The sequence below is a fragment of the Fringilla coelebs genome, assembly GCF_963513975.1.
Source record: "Fringilla coelebs genome assembly, chromosome: 3".
NCBI lineage: Eukaryota > Metazoa > Chordata > Aves > Passeriformes > Fringillidae > Fringilla > Fringilla coelebs.
Genome location: NC_140030.1, coordinates 14,632,611 through 14,650,770, shown reverse-complemented (window position 1 = coordinate 14,650,770; position 18,160 = coordinate 14,632,611). Strand labels below are relative to the sequence as shown.

At 41.8% G+C, this 18,160-nt stretch overlaps 1 protein-coding gene across 2 annotated transcripts in view; it reads left to right on the top strand.

Annotated features, from left to right (window-relative positions):
- The first annotated feature begins 277 nt into the window (after window positions 1-277).
- Window positions 278-18,160, top strand: part of LPIN1 (lipin 1) — a 58,701-nt gene continuing 40,818 nt past the window's right edge. Inside the window, exon 1 of one of the 2 annotated variants that reach the window (XM_084203505.1) lies at window positions 278-296. The gene's annotated coding sequence lies outside the window, so the exon portion shown is untranslated. Of the gene's footprint in view, window positions 297-10,360; window positions 10,492-18,160 lie in introns of those variants that run through there. The other variant, XM_084203506.1, reaches the window with a different exon arrangement.

Genomic DNA, 18,160 nt, shown 5'->3' with positions numbered 1-18,160 from the left:
AGGACTAAATCCTTCTGAAAAACCCCTGAAATCTGAGGTGGTGGAACAAAAATTGAGAAAATTTCTCAGTCCAAATAAAAAGTGAGGATGACACAAAGGCCATGTGGCTTACAAAGGAATCTTAGGAGAGATGTTCATTGAAGCTGGGTTTCAAGGACCATGATTGAGGCCTGTATATATTAACTTCTCTGTATGGTTAATTAACTACTTTATTTTTCATTATGCTTTGTTTCTTTCAGATTCCATTGATGAAAGATCCTGGCTGGATCCGAAATGTCTGGACACGCAATCTAAATGTAGGAATTTAATTGTTCATTTGCTTTTTAACTCCTGTGCTTTAGAAAAGGCCCAGCTTGAAGCCCAGTGGTCTTTGGTAAAGCAGGATGAGGAGTGGTTTATTCTTGCCCACTTCTTGGTACCCAGTGCAGAGTGTCCAAGTGTCACTCTTTGGACACTGTGTTACTACATGTCACCACTATAATGTGATGTTAATATTCCTGTGAAAGGCTGGGTAGCTCTGTGAAACTGGTGGCCCTCATATGTGGCCAGTACTAGCAGGATAAGGATGAAAAAAACATAATTTGGAAATTTGGCCCTTGACCTGGATAATAAGCACAGAGTGAGCAAACCTGTGGCAAATGTGAGATGCAAGACTTGTCCCAAGCCAGGGAAAACATGCCCAGACATCCCTGCTGCTGCTCTCCTGGAAGGCAGAGCGCACATCTGTGAGGTGGTAGTCTTGGGACACAGCCATGGATTGACAGAAGAACCACTCAGGAGAAGGACTGAGAGGGGGAGAACAGCACTTCCCATACCAGTTATAGAACTGCCACTGCTGAATGACTGGTGGAGGAGGCAAAGAGACAGATCCAGGGGACAACCTGATGCTTGTCTAAGTGACTCAGGATTCTATTCCTCAGAGTGACCTGCTCTTACAGTGATGGTGGGGCAGAGTATTTACAGGCTGACTTGATGAAATCACAGGTAAGTCCACAGCGTTTCTACCCAGCACCAAGCAGATCTGTGCAATCACATCCACCTAGCTGAGCTGTTGGAGTCACTGTCCAGCTCTGCGTAGGCTTCACGGAGGTATTAGCCTGGGTGGAGTGTGATGTTAGCATAGCTTCACTGCTACCTCATGCAAATCCCACCTGAGGGTTCCAGACAACCTACACAGTGCAGTGTAGGAGATTTTTATGCTTTCCAGAGGAATCTTCCTGGTCCAGGAGCCTGTGGAGACTTGCTTGTAGCTTGTTGGTGTGGGATCTGGTTGGCAGAGCCTGGCAGCCTCTCAGTTGGGTCTGGCAGATATAGGAAGGTATGTCAGCTTCAACAAATTGAGGATCTAACCTTCATGCTGAGCTTGATATTAGCAATGTGACATAAACTGGACAGCTAGATAAGCCAAACAGGCAGTGTGAAATTAGAATGGGGTTGGTTGCTGTTGGCAGGAGTTGGGTTTGGACATGCAATTCAGCAGCTGTGCTTTGCAGACAGAAAAGTATCTGGGAATTCAAAATGCCAGTAAAATAAACAGAGAAGGAACTCCAGTTAGCAAAGGACAGCATGAAAAGTGAAAATTAAACACATGTGAAGTGATACTACAGATGTGATCTTCTCATTCCAAACTTTGGGAACATTCAGATCTGCATTCAGGTGAGATTCTGAAATTTACAAGAACATCTGTTGGGTAATCAAAACATGCCATGTGAACTTGTGATGAAACTTCGAAAGAATAGAGGATAATACATACTTGTAGTAAGATTATACTTTAAGAAGGATCAGGTTATGGGCTGTTTGGGCAAAATTTTGAATTTTTAAAAATGTATCAGTATTATGGTTTTTGTTCTAAACTTCTCATAAACTAGTACATAAATACATGAAGAAGAGGAGGAGGAACTTTTTAATTCTAACCACTAATGATAGAAAAATCTTAGAGATTGTGCAAATAAAAGAGGTATTTGCACTAAGCTGTGCCAATATCTGCAGAGAGGAGTCAGCAGTATGAAACAAAAAGTGAGAAAAACAGGCTGAATCTGCCACAGGAAGCAGAATTACACAGAACAAATAACATCTGACCTGGACAAGGTAGATAAGCAATAAGCATGATCCCACGCAAGCAACATGAAAAACATGCAGGGTGAATGAACTGGGCTGTCATCTAGGGCTGCAGGGGAGTGACGTCTGATATCACTGGGATGACTGCAGAGAGGCTTTTTGTTAATGCCCAAATTGCAGTGTGGGGCTTGGAATGGGGAAAACGGTGTCTGAAGAGTTCACATCAGAAGCAGACATGTACCTTGACATGACTCTGACCTACCTGTGGGTATGAATTTGTTTTTTATTCTATTAAATAGGATTATTTTATTTGTTTTCTGACCAGTCCTTTGTCTCTTCTTGCACTATGGCAGAGCTTGATACAAAACACTGCTCTCCTGTTCCTAGTCTTGCTTTTTTTTTAAAAAAAAATCTTCACCTGTTTGGAACAATGAGCAAACCCTTTGCTTGTGTAATACAGAGTTCACTGGCTTGAAGGGGATTATATTGCTCTGTCTGAACTGAGCACCAGATCTGATACTTTCAGACTCTAAACTCACTGGGATGGGAATTCTCTTTGTGCATGATACGACCAACACAATGTGGCTGATGTGTGAATAATAAAACAAGCTGATGTTGGTTTTGTGGGCAGAAGCTGCTGGCTTTGAGAGACTGTGCATGGCATGTAGATTTGTCTGAAGTAGATATGAAATGAGGGTAGCAGGAATGAGGCAAAGTACCTGATGAATTCTCACATTTGCATAACGGAATATGGAAAGCACACAGGCCACCAGGACTAAGGTTTTTTTGTTCCAGGACGGGCTGGACCTAATGAAATGGATTTCCCTAATTTCACCAAAGCATATTATTTCCATAGATTAAAACAAAGTGCTTGTTTTAACACACACTTCTACTGTATTTATGGAACAAGGATAAATTATTTTCACAGTGTGTTAATTCCTGAATGCACCTGTTTTCTCAAAACAATTCTGAAACATAATGTTTTTAAACAATTCTTGCATGTATGCACAAGAGCTGGTAATCTTTATTCAAACAGTGAAGAGGAATACATGGAGATAGAATTGACCCATTTATGTAAGGGCAGGACCTAAAGAGCGACATGTAGAGCAGGCAGGCTTGATAATACATTTATTTATAGTATCTTAATACTGGACTAACTAAAATGGTTTCAACTTTCTCAGTTCAACATTGAATTACATTTCCTTCTGATGGATCATTGCCTCCTGAGAGCATTAAAACACATCATACTTTGTGACCAGATTATATAGACAGAATAAACACCCTTTTAAGACAGGTGTGTTTCACTTGCAAAAACTGTCATGCATTTTAGATTTCAAGACTCTTTTATTCTGAAGTTTTCATTAGAGTAAAATTTAACTTTTGCTCAGCTTTCAACATACTGGCAGAAACCAGAGGGAAAAAAACTTTCTTTCAAACCACAGACTACAGTTCCTCCTTTGGTTAATATACCCTTTGTTACCCTTTGTTACAGCAAATGTAAATTTAATTTTCCAAGTAATTATTTTTAGACTGATGGAGATGAAACGTTGTTTAATTATAGTGCTAAAATAACATTCACTACTCTGTTCAGGGATTTTAGTGCTATAACACTTCTGGAGAGACTACACTCATTTTGACACACTGAGTATTTTGAGGGAAGGATTTACTGAGTTACCCGGGACACTTCTACCACTCGTAGAAATTTGAACATGAAACTGCCATAAAGTACCATTTTAATGATTTTGCAAGCTAAAAACCAGAAATAAATGACGAAGTTCCTGCTTTAACATAACTGACTTACAGGTTCCAGCTAGAGTTTTATACATGTTCTCAGCCTAAATCAGGAGAATGAAGTGCTCAGATAAAAGAAAGAATGCAGTATTTACTGATTAATTACCTAGGCTTGATGCAAATAATTAAAGATGCAAATAATTAATTTATTGTCTTGTGATGTGTAGGATTTAATTCTGTGCCTCAGCTTGTTTCTAGGATTTTCACACAATGTTGATTATTAACTTTATATATAACAATATATTTTTAAGAACAAAAGAGCCGACAACAATAAGATTGCCAGCTTTTACAGCAACCAGGACTGAAAAGATTATTTGCTTAAGCAAAATATGTTTTTAAACATTGTCATTGTTCCATTTAGCTCAAATTTTGCCTGATAAAAATTTATCACAAGAATTCAATGGATAATTGTACTTTTAATTCAAAACAAGCACAGTGGCTCAAACTATAATCACTAAAGTCCTCAATAATGGAATTAAACAGAAAACACTTCTAAGGCTGATTATCCCAATCCAGTATCTCCCCTCTCCCCCTGATTCACCCAATACAGAGCCTTGAGGTTAAAGATCAGGGAGATCTGAAATCCGCGCTGCCAGATTAAGGTGTCTTCAAGTTTGGCACAGAAGAAGGAATGAGAAGACAGTGTGGAAAAATCTTAGGGCCAGAATTCCCTCGTACCTCACTGTTACAGAAAGCCCTGAGAAGGGAAAACAGGAGCCCTTCGGGTGTTGGCACAGGATTCATACCTGCTGCACAGACTGAATTGGGAAAAGTACCTTTTTAAATGTTACACACAATTGTTTAAAAAAAAAAACCAAAAAACTGCTCTAACCTGGTTATATTCTGTCACTTCAAATGTTCAGAAAATTGAGCATTGTGAGAGGGGAAAACACTAAGTAGTACGGGGTTGTATTAGCTCACTTTTTTTTTACAGCAAAAGTAATAAACCTTTCTTTACTTTGGATGAAGGGATGAAGATGTGAACTTTGGGGCAGTACCTGCAGAAGCCTTCCCCATCAGTTTACTGGGGAGAGAGACAATAGCTACAGTCTGCCTCTCCTCCCAACAGGCTGCTCACAATCCTTCATCTGCCTCCTTTCGAGGGGAGAGTAAAACCCTTTTCATCCAGTTTATATGACAGCCAGAACTAATTACAGTACCTGGGAGAGTACAGAATTATCTCACTTCAAAGCCAAGCAAACCTACTCCTTGTAATGCCAAGCCAGGGACAGAGAGCCCCTGCATTAACCAGGAGCCACAGGGTCTGTACAGAAGTGAAGATTTTTTCTCTCACAGAGAAATGGCTAGTATGGCTACTTGTATTATAAAACACATTTTAGATACTTCACTTTTTCCGTGGAGTTATAGAATGAACTTCAAGCTGACCTTTATTAGCACTTAATTCTTAGCCCACCAGAAGAAAAAGCTTTACACACAATATCTATTAATCCTCTTATTATCATAAGTGCAGCTGTTACTTCTTTGCTACCTACAGTTTGCAGGTAAGGTGGAAGCAACACAGTGTACTAATCAAGATGTTCAGTTTTACAATCCCCAAGCAATAGCTTTCAGAACCTATTTGCAAGGATAATTTGATATTGGTAGGCACTCTGATCTGGAAATTTCAGACATGAGGCTGAGAGAAAAGCAACAAACTTCTCAGCCAAAGGAGTTGGTTTCCAAATATCTTTCTCCTCTTTGGGATTAAGATTGCCATTTTAGTTTCCAAGCATTGCAGGTACTGTGAAGAAAAGATTATACCCTGGGAAACAGACCAGCTTTGTTTGAAGTTCTCAAAGCATGTTTTGTACTATTTTGTTCTGAACAAATACTACCAATGATTTTTGTTTGCTGTGCTTTGAAAACAGTATTCTGGGCAGAAGCTTTGCTGATCATGCACAGATATATTAGACTGATGAAAAGCTAGATTTTGGGCTGGAAAGCATTTTGTCCAAACAGGATGGATGAGCTTTGTTATGATATCTTATTTCTTGTATGCATGTGCACTTAGACACCAGTATGTATTTTACCTCAGCAGGATACAGGTCTGTGTTTGAACAAGCATATGCAGGAATTGTGGTCTTGGCTGAAGAACGAACATGTTGATGATTTCACTGTTATATCCTTAACCTCACATTGCAATTGCTTTCCTTTATCAGGGCTCAAACTTTTCTAAGCTTTTTTAAGATTATATTTAGAGAGCTCAACTGTGGCTGTTTACAGATTTGGAGCTAAATTGCTTTGAGATTAGACTGGTACAAGTGTAGCTCCAGCAGGGTTGATAAATTTAGCCTCTCTTGTTCCTAATTTAAATACTCCTACACTCTTCTGCTTTGATGATATTTGGATCATAGGAGTCAACAGAAGTCTCTCAGTTGCCAAGTATTTTGTAGTAGAGAAATGACTTTTGACTGGGGAAAGGGCTGCTGGGATATAAAGGAAGCATTGAGGTTCTCATGGGTTAGCATGGTTGGATGTGGATCTAGAGGAAAAAGAAAGGCTCTTCTGAGAATCGTCATCATCAAGACTTGTTATATGCTGAGAAGCAAAAAATGACTTGTCTAGTGGTTCATTTGCTAGAGATCCCTCTTTCCCCTTTTTTTTTTTCAGTGAGGGGGAGGAAAGGGTGTATCTGTCACAAAACCAAGTCCAAACGAACTTGGTTCAAAATCAAGTTTGCTTATGCAATGCAGACACTGATGGCATGAGAGATGTTATCATGACAGATGAGCATTTTGGTACATGATCAATGCTTCCTGCCCTGCCTCTAATTCCAGCTGTAACAGTTCCTGAGAAATTGCAATCCCACATTTGATCATTTGACAAAATAATCCTCTCAGTTTTGCTTTTCTCTGGTCACTGCCATGCCTCATTATTGACTGAAACTTTATTCTACTTCCGATGACATCATAGTCCTCCATGTCATCATCTCACCTCTTAACACAGAGGTCAAAGAAGAAAGATAAGAAATTATGTCAGAAGTGTATTCATTGTGCAACTGTCAGCAAATGATTACAATACTCAGGAACTGTGATGATACAGAAAGCAAAATCCCAAAGCTAAAGCTGTCAAAGTGCAAGGACCTCAGGGACAGATTCAAAGCAAAAGCAGCAGCACAGTGAAAACTGGTAACATGCTGAAGTCAAAGGGGGGAGGGAGGAAATGTTTTAGAGATCTCTGCAACTAAGTAACATCTACATATACTTTTAAAAACTGGTCTCCAATCAAGGCCTTAGAGGCAGATTAAATGCCAGTATTCACAAGCTGCGACAGCCTGAACAACTGTGCCTTCAAATAAAGGATGACTTGAAGTACTAGATAATTGTACTTGAAGGAAAAAGGAAGAGAAAAAGAAAGGGGGGGGGGGGGGGGAATTCAGTAGCTTATCAGAGGCAGCTGTACGTACTGTATAAAATTATCTACTCATGTTAGGAGAGAAATTCCTTTGTTAGGATGGTGAGATGTTTAATCAGGTAGTTACAGAGTCAGTCAAGCTGCTTTTTGATGTTTACACTGGAATAAAACTAGATCAACTCTTAATTTACACTGCGTGAGCTACTCTAAGTTTATTACTTATATAAAGAATGTCAGCACAACTCCAGAGCTATCTTTGCTTATGAGTTAATTATAAATTAAAAGCTAAAAGCGCATCTTTTCTATTTACTGAATAATTATTACCTGCACATTGGGCATTCATTAACAATGACAGTCATTCATAGCCCAGGCCCTGTGTGCTTGGACATCAACCCTAGTTTTAGTGGGGGAAAAGCCAGACATTGCTGCTAATGCACAATGGTTTGAATGGTTATTTTGCTCACTGGCAACATCTTTGCTAGTAAAATCTAGCGTCCTAAGATAGAAGTGAAGGCTTTTTTCCCCCTTGCATGGACTTACGTATTTTTTTCTAGGAATCTGTTCTTGGATTTTATTAAACTCTTCTGTGCTTGTCAACTCTTTTTAAACCCAGTTTTATTAATTTAGAAGACTACACAACTCAACTTTCTTCATAAGTGTCTTTTCATAGTAACTATGAGCCCAGATCATAGGCTAGAACTCCACTGTGCCAGATCTATACAAACACAGAATGAATACATAACTTATAAGGTCTTTGAAACAAGAATCAGAGTTAGGTAATAATGAATTAATGTACATTGATCATCAAAGGAATGGAAAGAAAAAAGTCCATGAGTAGGTCCCTCAAAATTTTGGGGACAGTTTTAGATCAAATCTTGGTAAACAAGATTGTTTGACCAACATAATCCCTCCAGAAAGAAACCTGTCAGAGGCAAAACCTTTCAGGAAGAAAACAAAAGTATTTCAGAACTTCATCATTCCTAAGTGCGTTTTGGAAATGACAGTGTCAGGTACTTTGCTCTTGCTAGGGCTATACTCCCTCTGCCAGCTAGTCTGTGGGTAACTCCAGATTATTTTTTTGGAACCATCCCTGACTGTACTATCCTCCAAACTCCGCACTGGGCTGAGTCAAATCCAGAGCCATGACCATGCTAAGGCCTGGACAATATCAAAGTACTGGTTATGTACCAGTGCTTGGTCCTCTAGATAGAACTAATTGAGAGCAGTTATGAGCTGAAGTGCAGCACAAGTAAGGGTTTCAGAATGAGTTGGCAGGGAAGTAATCTGCGGAACACCACTCTGCACACTGGTCACACCATGAATAAGAATAGAGTGAAAAAGCACAGAAGGATGGTGCTCTGTTGTTAAGGGAAGCTCACTGTTGCTGTGCAAGCATTTGGCACTTCCCACAGTATCTTGTGTTTATTGTGGCTGTATTTATTCTGCTCTGTAGGAAGAGAAAACATGACCTTGCACATCTAATAGTTTTAAATGTAGAGCATTATTCTTTGGGCTATTTTACATCAAGCAGCAGATGGTTGGATACAATATATCTAAACACAATATAGTACTAAACACAACATAGTACTTCCAAAAATGAGAACCTAGCTTCTGGATTTCTGAAAGAAGCATGGAAGGGTGGGTGTTGTTGAGACTGTAGAAAGATAGGGTTTTTGATTCAGTATGTTATGATGGTATTTTGATTTCAGCATAGTAGTAAATGACCATAGTGGACCAATATGTTAGAGGAGTCCTCCCACCTAACATGGATGGTGATGACCTGAGATTTCCACTCCCTTAGAGGGAACACAATATGGGATTGTATTCCACAGAAATGTGGTGGGCAGAGCACTGGTAGGATCCACAGTCAACACGAATAAAGCTTCTTGTATTAACAGGCATGGGATTATTTACCAACATTTCTCATTGCCTATTTACTGCCCGCTGGCAGGAGATTAGATGTGAAATGCCTGGGAAATGAAACTGCAGTAGTGTATTACTTTCTCTTGGGGAGTAAGTATTCACCTTTCCTTGTCATGCCTGGGCAAGAACTGTCTTCACTGACTTTTTTGTTCTAAACTGAAGTGTACTCATTAGTGAAGCAGTGTAAACAGGAATGGAGGAGAGAACAAGAGGCTGGGACTGGAGTCTGTGAGTTTGCACTGGGTCCTATCACTCAGTGGTGTCAACTGTCTTAGCCGCGAGCTGTACAAAGACTGGCCAACATGGAGCGAGAACTAAGAGAGCTATAGAAGGAAGATGTGTCACAGAAAAACGATTTGAAAGATTACAATCTGGTGATAATCTAGAGAAGATTCCACTGAGATTGCTTTGGAGTGTAACCAAAAATTTAAGAGAAATGGAAGGCTTAATTACTCTAATTACTCCTCCCAAGCTTCAGCTGCGTGCACATTTTGAGGACTACAAAACAGAGCTGCTGGAAATCCAACTCTCAAAAACTTACTTTCAGGCTTAAAAACTAACAGAGTGCTTCAATAATGACTTTTTGATCAGGTTTTCTTGGTTTGTTTTTTTGCCTTTTTTTTTTTTCTGTGCAATCTTTGTCATCTTTTATTCCTCCGTGTTACTCCGTTTCCTGTTTATTTGTAATGGACATAGCACCACCCTATCCTGAGTTCTGTAAACAAGACTTCAAAAAGGCCTGGAAGATTCCTTCATCAGTTTGTTTGTAACATGGACATCCTATTCCATTTTTAGCTGTGTAGGGCGGTCAGTGCAAAGAGAGCTTACAATATGGCTTACATACAAGGAAATCGCTATCAGGTGGAAAAGCTTTATTTCATCGCATTTATTTAAAGCGATAAAGCGTCTGACGCTGACAGACGTGTTCCCGATGGCGATGAATGCCAGGCTCTGGCAGCCCAAGCGACGCCTATCGCGGTCCTGCCTTTGCTCAGCCTGGGCCGAGCGATTCCTTCTCCCACTCTCCGTTTTTCCCACCTACGAACCCGTCTCGCCGGCAGCCCCGGGATCACCCCACACCACCGCGCCTCGGCCGCGGGATCACCCCACACGAGCGCGCCACGGCCACGGCCCCGCCCCGGCCCGCGGCGGCTGCGGCAGCTCCGGCCCCGGCGGGCGGGGCTGGCCGGGCCCGCGCTGTGTCCCCGCTCCGCCGCGCCTTCCCCGGGCCCCGCGCTGCCTCCTCCCGGCCCCTCCTCCGGGGCGGCACCGCCGGGCGGCCCCAGCGGCCCCGCAGCGTCCCGCGGCCGCGGCGCGCACAGAAGCGGTGGCGAGCGGAGCTGCGGGAGCCGGCCCGAGGCAGAGGTGGGTGCCGGGGCTCTGGCGGCCTCTGCGGGAGGAGGGAGGCCCTTCCTCCGCCGGCTGCCCGCGGGCAGAGAAGGCGAGGCCGGGAGCTGCTGAAGGCAGCGGGTCCGTCCGGCCTGGGCGTCCTGGCGGGGCTCCGGGCGGCTGCCCGCGTCCCCTGCCCGCATCCCCTGCCCGCCTTTCCTTGCAGAGCTGCCTGGCTCTGGGCAGTGACAGCTGTGCCTGGGTTGCTGGGCGCATCGCGGCTGGACACGGCTTTGTGCACGGGATTAGAGGGAAGATGTGATGCTTTCCAGGTGTCCCCTCAGAGGGAGGCGCCCTGCCTGGGGATCTCTGTTTTGGGTCCGTCCCCTGCCGAGCTCTGTGAGCTGGTGGTGGCCAGTGCCCTTCTATGTACTGATTCTGCTTCCCCTTTGGCTTCAGGAATTTTGCTTCTCTTTGCCTGGCAGCTGCTGATGCAAATCGCTGCATTATGCCCCTGCTTCACTAATACTTTCCCTGAGCCTGAATAACGACAGCAGTAACAGGACAGAGGGATTTAATGACATAGCAGAGCCTGGCTAGCAGCAATGCAATGGCTACACGGGAAAGGAAACTTTCAGAGATATTTTGGGGTTTTTTAAACACCCCCCCATCCCCCCCAGTTTTTATTTTTCTATTGATTAGAATATCTCCTCTTCAAGAAGCAAATATACCTTCAAGAAGCAAAACTAAAAGCAAATGTGTCTTGTGGGGCGAGACAAAACACTGCAATATTGTTATCCCTGTCAAATAGAGGAATTGCGTAGAGGTAGTATCCCAGCCTTGATGTTGCAGACCCTCTAGCAGATAATTTTTCTTTTCACACGTAAAGTCATAAGCCTTGATACATCTTTTGACCTCTAATTTAGCTCCTAGTCTGGAGGGTGTCTATAAAGGGTTTATTTTCTGGATAGCTTTATCTGTGTCCCTGCCTCTGCCGTCTCAGGAAGCAAACACTGGTAAATGCTGAGTGTACACACATAAGGTTTTGTTGTCATCAGCGCACTGTAAGAAGTTAGATGGGTGAACTCCTATTGCAGTGAAATGAACCTGCTTCCATGAAGAGAACTGGAGAAAAACTGGGGAGACGGTGAAGGCAATCAGGTGGAAAATGTTCAATAGAAATACGTTACGATTTTAGGCATAAAGTCATGGAAATAGCTTCTAGTGGTTTTGGATGATTTCTGCTTTTCTTATAGCTCCAGGTCACTAAGGCAGATACAGACTACCTGATAATCTGTTTACCTGATGCAGTGGGGCCTGTTTGTAAGGGAGTTGGGCAAGTTTTAGTCTTTAACCCTTTTCCATACCTGAGTGTGTGCAGATGTACAATTTGTTTATCTGTGGACATATGTGTACACACAGCAGTCATCAAAACCAGTTGAAATACAGTAAAAGCTTTATTTAAACTCTAAAAATGCAGAGAACATAGAGTCTAATGAACAAATTTGTTTTCCAGTCCTGTTGAGAGAAAGCATCCCAAGTCATGTGAAGTGTCTGTATAGAGTAGAACTGCTGTTTTTCCACTCTGATTTATGTTCCCTCACTGACATCAGAACAGTAGCACAGGGCAGCACAATACATGACTTACCATATATTCTCAGCTACTTCAAAAAGTTCTTGGTTTCAAGCATCAGTATGCACTTTTAAATTTCTTGTAAAGTTTGAACTCCTTTATGCAGGGTCAGGCCAAAGGGGTCCAGTCCTTCTGTACATTCCCTCAAAGTGTTTCCATGAGGAGGGAAGCACTGTACAGTTGGGAAGTCAAGGTACAGCGAGACCAAGGGAAATGTGGAAGGTCTCCCAGGAGTTCTTTGGGAATGGAGTAGGCAAGTCTTGAGATATGATTTCAGGACTGCCTGGAATTTCCAGAGGTATCCCTTGTACTGTGCACTGCTGACTCTTAGTTTCTCTCTTTGTTTGGTAGTGCAATTGTATGGGTATGTGGTGAGTCAGATCATCTCATTGATCTAGCTAGAAATTATTTTTTCTGGCTTTAGTGGTGTTACTATTCAGTGCTGACAGAAGGGCAAGATTTAGGAGAGTGGGGAATGTGCGTCTGGGAGGTTGGTGTGGGGGCTGTGGTTGTACCCTTCAGCTGGCCTTGAAATAATTTTCCTGGACTCTTGGGTACCAGTTTGATACCCTGACTCTGGGGCTTTTGACCAGTTTTCCCTTTGTTTTAACATGGGGATTCGCTACAGGCAAGTTTTGAGTCTGCAGTTTGAATTTTTGATTTTAGCTGTTCTCAAGAAAATACTCTGTCCTTTACAGGGACTTAATGAAGTATTGCCCCAAGTAAAGTTTTAACTATTTGAAATACAGTGCAATTCCAAAACCAGAGGAATAGTCATGTCATATTCAAAGTCCATGACTGTGAGTGAGTGTATTCTTGGAGGGACAGGCAGCTTGGAAGATAAGTTTGACATTTGATCTATTTGACTCTCTGGCTGTTGTAAGAAGTCAAAATTTTTGGCACTGGTCTTGGGTAACTTGGAATAGAAGTCAAATAGTTCCTAATAGAATTAAGCCCAGAATAATCCCAACCCTGAAATATTTTTGGAGGTTTGACTGGCAGGAAGCACAATGCTCTTACTCTGGTGTAGAGCCAGCCACAGGCTGAATTTTGCTTTCTGATGTGGGACATAAAAGTGAGCTGCACCTGTCTCCCAACTGACCAGATGTACTGTCAGATCACCTGCAGGAATGTGGTCTGGCCCATGCAGCTGCGACCATGGGGAAGTCTGGAACAAATGTGAGTGTAATTGGATTTGGACGGAGTTTGCCCTCCTATTTACAGAACAACCAAAGTCACACTGCTCAGCAGAGTGCTCTGGAGTTCTCCCTCAGCAACTTGTCCACATTGGGGTCATGCCTGCTTATGGCTCTCTTTCAGGTCATGTGTCCAGGTTTCCTTTCCCAGGTAAAAAGAATATACAAGGAGCGTGTTTGTCTATGTCTCACTTGGGTGAGCTTGGCCTGCTGCAATTGGGATATAGCAACAGTGGTAGACTCTGCTTGCAACCAATGGGAGCCACACCCTCTGAGATAAAAGCTTCAGTAACTTGCCCAAAGTTATGAGGGGATCTTGTAGGAAAGTGAAGCTCTAAACGGAAATCTCCCAGAGTCCTGTGTAATGTCTTCATGACTCCTCTAGAGAAAGTAAATCCAGGCTCTGATTTTACTCTGGAAAATGCACAACTTTGGAGTTCTGCCTGGGCACTTACTCAGAAAGGTGGGGTGAGAATTTATGGCAGTGACATTAGGTTGGATTAATGTAGGAACTCATAAATATGTAAGAAAAACGCTTTTGAGAGTTTTTAATGACCTGAAATGTCTTAAAATACTAAAAGATTTGAATGTGACAATCAAACAGCATTAGTGACTTTACAGTGTGTTGACAGCTTACTACTAGACAAAAGTACATATTTTAAAAATGATAGAATGATAGTTATTAAGAGCTTTTATAGTTAAGAAGTCAACATTACTATGGTTGTTGCAGACATGAAGGGCTAAGCTTAATTTTGAAAATATTAATCTAGAGAATCTTCATCTGAAATATTTTCTTATCTCCCTTACCTTTTTATCATTAATCTTTTTTAGAACATAACCTCTGAAACTTTTTTCATGGTAAAGAATATGTCAATAGTAAAATTCCATGAGTTGCAGTACAGGGATTAAGTGTTCAGCACTGCAAAACTGAATTGTTTCAGAGTCAAGACTAGAAATACTTGATATGCAGTAAAAGAGTGTTCATAAGCACTGACTTTGAAGTATTATAATTTACTTACTATTTTTTGTAAATGAATAATTTTCTTGAAGGGACCACAGTCTGATTCTTAAATATAGTACAGTCCCTCAAGCTTTACATCTTCAAAACAGAAACCAAGGGCAGGTCAGGGAACCAGACCAGGTTTGTCAAATTGTCATAGTTTCAGTGGCAGCAGCAGAGGTGCAGTGATGTATTTTAACTGAACACTGGCCCATCAGTTATTAACTTCCCTTCACCATTTCACAGCATGTATGGAAGCTCTTAGGAGGAAAGTTGATTTGTTTTGTGCTTATGCCCATCACTTCAGCCATGGACCAGGGTCTCATAATCATATCAGGTATTAAAAGTGTAACTGAAATACGTGTCTGTATTTTTTGTGGGTTTTTTTGTTTGTGCTATGTTTAGCATTGCTGTAAATCTTCCTCTGCTGGCTTACAAAGCCAGCCCACAGTCATAACCATAGAGCCTTAGAAAAGGGGCTGAAAGAGACCTAAATGTTACCAAAGCTCATTCTTGGTGACCAGACCAGCTAGCACCATCTATTCTACAAAGCTCTGTAAAGCTTTAAAAGAAGGTGACTGCTTCTCAGCTGGCCTTGGGAGTAATGCCCAATGCATCTTAGCTCCTCAGCTGTGCCTTGGACTTGCTGGGAGAGTGCTTATGGGCCTGTGCCTAAAAGAAGCAGATTTTTAAATTACCAGAAGCAGATGTTGAAATTTAAATAGATTCAGTAGAGATGTCCAGATTGTAATGTCAGGTCTGTGATGGGATATGGGTTGATTTGCTGCCTTGGGCACAGGCAGAGCAACAATGTCTTTCCCAAAGGTTGCAGTTGCCTGTTCTCAAACCAGTCCCAGCAAATGTTTGTCCTATTTTCAAATGTTCTGCATTGGAAATTTCATATCTTCCAGAGGAAGTGTGTTTTACTTTTTAATTACCCTTACAGCATGCAGCCTAAATCAACTGTCTGTTTTTAGAGCATGTTGGATAGCACTTGCATCCCTTAGTAATTTTTATATGTGTGGATATCTAATATTCATTAATGTTGTGGCACCTGATGAGACAGCAGGTATTGCAAAAGGAAAAAGGGCATTTGGTTCCTATGATTTTCAGTGTTTTGTTTTGAAAATTGCAGTAAAGAAAGATGAAATTTTAAAGGGAGGAGCTGAGCTATGAAAAAAATCCCCAGAAAAACAAACAACCAAAACCATGCTACAAGGGGTACAATTACTGGCTTTTCCAGTGGAATTAGGACATAGTCTGGTGTACCTGTATGAAAGAAGTGGTTTATCTAGATAACAGTGTGTTTGATCTTACTGTGGCATCCAGCAGAGTGGGACTTTAAAGAATTTTTTTTTTTTTGTTAGGTCAGTCTTTGCTAAGTGAATAAATCAGTTAATAATAAGGGAGATCATCAGTTAATAATAAGGGAGATTACTTATTTTTCCAGATGATGATAAATTCTGAAAAATAGCTGCTGCTTTTAACAATCAAAGAGTTGGAAATTTTCTAGACTTTCAGGAAAGTGATGCTAATTAGATTTACATTTAAAATTATACTAGAAAATACCTTTAATTTTATAATAGATGCAAAATGTAGAGCTGTGAAATGTTTTCTGGCAAAGAACAAAACCCAAACTATTTGAGAATCCTGACAGAAGTGGTACAGACTGTTCTCACTTGCAAGCTTAGATCAAAGGATTCTGAATTTTCCCAGCACGAAAAAATATTCTGTGCTTTGTCCACTAGCATGGTATGAGAACAAGAGTTTTACTAAACTGAGTATAATGAACAGGCAGGCACTGGGGGTGTAACCCATGATGTAAACTCGTGTTTACTGCTGAAGTTGCTGCTGCCTGGTCAGTAAGTGAAAGACTTTTTGGAGCAGCCAAGTGAAGTGTTGCTCCAAAACCACATCCAGTCCCTCTGGGGTTTGAGGAGTGTTGGTTTCCTGGAGTGCTGACATGGCATGGATTGACTTTAGATTCAGAGTACAAACTTACAAAACTCAGACTCCAAACAATCTCAGCGTTGGTTGGCATGTATAAAAGGTAGGATAGAGGGCCTACAAGCATCAGAGTCTAATTTCTGAACTCTTCCCCATTTTAACTACAGCATCTTTTGTTCCCTACATTTGAAAGATAAACCCATTTTTGTAAATTTCTTGGGGAAGTGGGGTTTGTGTGATCAGTCTCCCAGTCTGTCTTTGAATTCCACAATGACTTTGGCACATGCCAGGTTCAGCCCAGCTTGAGAGGAGCATCCACTACCAGCTCACAGTTGGAATGTGGTACTTTTTAAGGGATAAGAGATTTTCACTGTATGGAAGCAAGCTGTGCTGAGCTGTTTGGCCTCAGAGCTTGTGGATGGTGTCCAACTCTTCTAATTTGTGGGTATAAAAATAATCTTTGTGTCCAACAACAGGGCCGGCAGAGTAGCTACCACTTGTTGTGAGCAAGAATAGTTGCAAAATTCTCTGTTTAGGATTTTAGGAGCCCAGCTGGTGTAACTTGTAAAGAGGATGTGTGAGTCCTCATGTTTGGATTGTCTGCCCAGAACTCTCCCAGTGGGGGTTTATAGACTATCCCAGCAGCTCCTTCTCCACCAAGGAAGTCATGGTTGTTTTGCACCTAGAAGTTTTGCTACTTTAGCAGACCAAGCATTAACTGGGGTGAACTATACTGTGTAATTTTGACCCCAACTGTGGCTTTATTTGCATTTAATTTAGCTCAATAAGAAATGTGTTTGGTTTTGTGCTTTAGGTTGGAAAAATTGCCAGTAAAAACTGAAGTATTTTTCCAGAGCAAAGGGGTAATTTTAAAAATTTGCTTTTATCTGTCACTCTGGAGTCTGACTTCTGACCTGAGATTTGTCCCTGTGTCATGCCAACTTTTTCAAGAGTTTAGATGGTGGCCCCCAAGATAGTTAGGGGGCTAATACCTTATGACTTAGAAGCAGAGGCTAAGAAAATTAGTTTTATTTGTTCTTCAGAATAATTCTTCTTTTGGGGGGTATAGAGGAAGCAGCTTGGATATTAAAAGTGCTCAGCGGTAGGACAAGAGGCAAGCTGCAACAAGGGAAACTCGGGTATCTTGAAGAAGATTTCCTCTGTGAGGACAGGATCAGGAGAGCAGAAGGGCTGAGAAATCTCCATCCTGAAGACTCTGAGAACTCTGTTGGACCAAGGTTGTGGGCAGCCTTGGGCAGATGTTTGGACCAGGTGACCTTTAGAGGTCTGTTCCAACCTGTTGTTCTGTGACACAGCGTAGGGTGCGGCGTGAGTTTCAAGTGCTGTTCCCTGTGAAACAGCTTGCCACGAGATTTGCATTCAGGAAGGTGATGTTTCTAGTGTATAATAGGAGCCCAGAAGTGCTGATACCAGTTCAGTGCTGGAGAAAGGAATATAATTGCCATGAAGTTTTTGTGTGTTGGTTTTTCAGTAGGTGGCACTTTCTGGATGCCTGAATTGAGGGCTGTATGGAAACAGCCCTCCCTTCTCCAAACACTATGTAGGGATTATTCTTCCATTAGTAAACATCTGTCCTGGTTTTGGCTAGATAGAGGTTTCTTTCCAGTAGCTGTTATAGTGCTATGTTTGGGATTTAGGATGAGAATAATGTTGGTAACACACTGCTGGTTTAGGTGTTGCTGAGCAGTGTTTATGTTATGTCAATGATTTTTGGTGCCTTGTGCCCTGCCCTGACAGGGCTGGAGGAGCCAGCCTGAGAAATTGTGAGGGGACACAGCCAGGGCAGCTGATCCCAACTGGCCAAAGTGATATTCCATACTGTACACCATCAAACCCAGAATATAAACTGGGGGAGGAACTGGCCATGGGCTGCTGATTGTGGAATGGCTGGGAGCTGATCAGTGGGTG